Source organism: Marmota marmota, unplaced genomic scaffold, assembly GCF_001458135.2.
Source record: "Marmota marmota marmota unplaced genomic scaffold, marMar, whole genome shotgun sequence".
NCBI lineage: Eukaryota > Metazoa > Chordata > Mammalia > Rodentia > Sciuridae > Marmota > Marmota marmota.
In genome coordinates this window covers 18,588,894-18,592,757 of record NW_026000168.1, presented here as the reverse complement: position 1 = coordinate 18,592,757, position 3,864 = coordinate 18,588,894, and positions in this window count along the sequence as shown.

Here is a 3,864-nt window from a genome sequence, read left to right as displayed (position 1 = left end):
CAGAGGACGACATGATGTCCATCCTGCCCACCTGCAGACGGCCCAGAGGCTCTGACCTGTCCCCTGTGTCAGGCAGGGATTTCTATCCCCATGTGTGGCTCAGCTTTGTCCCCGTGCGGTGCCTTTGTCTGATTCCTCTGACACAGAGGGACCCACCCATGAGTGACAGCCCCTCCATGGGGGTGGCCTGATGGCAAGGCCATGGGCCCTGGGGCTGGGGCACACTGAGCCTGCATCCCACCAGCAAGCCACAGCCGGCCTCAGTTCACGGATGGGGTCTCCTGCAGCCCAGGCTGGTCACTGTCTCTGGGGCCCAAGTGACCCTCCTGCCTCCCAAGTAGAGGAAAACAGACGTGGCCACTCGGGCCAGCCAGGGTGTGTCCTAAGGGGGAGGAGCCCGCGCATCCCCCTCGCTCCTGACTGTACCAGCGGCCTCCACATCCGTCCACTGTGCCCTTGGACACTCTGGGCACCCTGGGACCCAGTGACCTTCCACTTTCCACGGTCCTCACACTCCTGTGAAGCCCCAGCCGACTTGGTGGGTCCCCTACCTGTGCCATAGGCCCAGGAGGGAGTGGCCCTGCCTGGGGACCTGGGCTCAGCGGTCAGCGCTCACCTGGCCCGTGGGAGGCCCTGGGTTCGAGTCTCGGCTGCGCAAACAGATCAACCAATAAAACACGGGGCCATCAATTGGCACAAACCCAAGACGACCCGCCTGTGGCTTGGCCCTGCACCCTCCCGGGCCTGGCCACTGGTGGACTATAACAGTCCCTTCATCCCCAAGTGAGCAGCAGGGTTCTGATGGCAGCTGCTGACCTTCTCCTGTGTCCAGCCAGGGCCTCCAGGATCTGCTGCAGCCCACGTCTGGCCCAGGAGGAGGTCTGGTGACCAGCTGCCGCCCCACAGCTGCTGTCCTCCGGGGACAGCGGTTGTCCTTCAGGGGCAGCCGTCCAGTGGCCCCTGGGAAGCTCCGTGGCCGGCAGAGGCCAGCAGCCATGGATCCAGGCAGGGCCGCCTTGGGGCAGGGCTGGGCGTCCCTCAGTGCCTGCCTGGACCTTCCTGGACCTGCCCGGACCCCTGGCCCCAAGCCAAAGCCACACAGCGCACTCGGGACACAGCAGCAGGAGGAAGGCACCTCCTGATCACTGGCACCCCCATGTCACAGCTCCCGTGGCACCAGGGCTGGTGGGACTCAGCTTGGGGTGCTCTGAAAGCAGGTCTCTCCACGGAGGAGGGGCCTCCCCGAGTCACCAAGAGAAGGAAAACTGGGGCACAGCCAGGGCCTGGGGGACATCCCATTAGCCACCACACAGGAGCCTCGCTCCAGTGCCGGAGACGGGTCTTGCTGTGTGGCCCAGGCTGGCTGCAGACTGCTGGGCCTAAGCCACTGGTGGGGACGATTGGGACACGCCAGCACACCCCACCACACCCAGAACCATGATTTCTTTTTGGTCCCAGGAACTAAACTCAGGGACATTCAGCCCCTGAGCCCCGTCCCAGCCCTACTTTGTATTTTATTTAGAGACAGGGTCTCCCTGAGTTGCTGAGGGCCTCACCATGGCTGAGGCTGGCCTCCCACTTTCGATCCTCCTGCCTCAGCCTCCTGAGCTACCGGGATGACAGGTGTGGGCCACCGCACCTGGCAACAACCTGATTTTTAAACACAGATGGTTAGAAAAAAAAAATGAGGGCATGTGAGAGATGGCTGTGAATCTGAACCCCATCTGTCATGAGTGAGGGTCGATTTTTATTTCCGGCGTGGTGGCCGTGATGTGAATGATGCAGGCAGGGGGCCTCATCTCAGAGACACACACTGCAATCCAGACGAGGTGACGACATAGATGTCTTGGGCTGGTTTCAAAGTGAGACAGGGTTGTGCAAGTTGGTTGTAGGGGGCACAGAATTGGTCTCAGACCGTGGCACAGGACAGGAAGGTCATGTAGCTTCACTGTATTGTTTACTTTTGTGAATATAAAATTGGTTCAATCCCATCTTATCTATTCTGCCTTATAAGATGATTTTTAGGAATCACGCATGGGCAGGGGATAAGCCCCAGCATGACACGCCCCAGGGAGAGAGTTGGTTGAGCGGCCTCTCAATCCTTGTATCTCAAAAGAAAGGTACAGACAAGTGTGGGCATCTTCTCCTGCAAGAACAGGCCTTGGCCAGGCACACACACCTGATTCCCAGTGGCTCGGGAGGCTGAGGCAGGAGGATCGCAAGTTGGAGGCCAGCCTCAGCAACTCAGGGAGACCCTGGCTCTAAATAAAACATAAAGGCTGTGGCTGTGGCTGAGGGTCAGTGGTCCAGTGCCCCTGAATTCAATCCCTAGTAGCAAAAAAAGAAAAGAACAGCTTTGGGCCCTGAGCTGTTGGCAGGGAGTCACGTGTCCCCGTCCCCATGTCCCCATCCCAGATAACACCCCTTTGTTTCCTGTGTTTATCTCACGTAGTCTTCTATTTTGGCAGCTGAGGCTGGATTTCTGTTGACAGAAGCAGCCAAATTTGCCTCTTAAGAAAACATATGTCAACGCCTCGACTGGGAGACAGGTGGCCTTCAGATGTCATAAAGAGAGACTTCAGGGTGCTGGGAGAGGGGCTCAATGGCCGGAGTGGAGACACAGTCACACGGAGGAGGGGGCAGCTGCCCACCCAGGGACTTCCTGATGGGCCCACACCCCACACACTGCTCTTTTTTTTTTTTTTGGTACCTAGGATTGAGCCCAGGGACCCTCGACCCTTGAGCCCTGACCCCTGCCCTATTTGGTATTTTATTTATAGACAGGGTCTCCCTGAGTTGCTCAGGGCCTCCCTTTGGCTGAGGCTGGCTTTGAACTTGAGATCCTCCTGCCTCAGCCTCCTGAGCCTCTGGTATGACAGGTGTACGCCACCACTGCGCCTGGTGCAGTTGTTTTTTTGTTTGTTTTTTTTCTTTTAGCTGTAGGTGGACACAACACCTTTATTTTACTTGTATGTGGTGCTGGGGATAGAACCCAGGGCCCCACGCAGGCCAGGCCGGCACCCCAGGGCTGAGCTGCAGCCCAGCCCAACACTCCTGTTTAATGAACTACTATGCCACCGCTCACAACCAAGATGCGTTCCCCACAATCCATGGGATTGCCTTCTCCACCCTAATCAGAAGTCTTGGAAAAGTGGGGCCACAGGGGCTCATGACCCCAAGGGACCAGAGTGCCAGTTCTTCTGTGCCCTGTGCGGTCCCTTTCACTCATGTATTTATTTGCTCTCTGACAAGGGGATACAGACAGGTGTATACAGCGTGTGTCTGTGTGTGCACACACAAACGGAGAGGGAGGAGGGAGAGCAGGGGCGTGTGCACAGCGAGAGGGAGGAGGGAGAGGGGCGTGTGCACACGCAGAGGGAGGAGCCAGCGCATGCGCACACACGTGACCGACCCTCAGGTCTGCACCTGGAGGAATCCCTGGCTGCTGAGAGGAAGGGAACTCAGGGGCACAGAGCAGAGAATCCCTTGCACCGTGAGCCCTGTGGAGCCTTTTCAGCTGGAACTCACTGTGTCACCTGCTCAAGGAGGGTCCGTCGCGGGTGGGGATACAGTCCCAAGGCTGGGGGTTCAATCCCCAGCACCACGAAAGAATAAAAGATCAGTAGGGGCTGGGGCTGGGGACGGCCTAGGATCAGCCTGGGGATGGCCTGATGGCAGCCTGGGGACAGCCTGGCCTGGGGATGGCCTGGGGACAGCGTGGGGGATGGCCTGGGAACAGCCTGGCCTGGGGACAGCCTGGGATCAGCCTGGGGACAGGCTGGGATCAGTCTGGGGACAGCCTGGCCTGGGGATGGCCTGGGGACAGCGTGGGGGATGGCCAGGGAACAGCTTGGCCTGGGGACA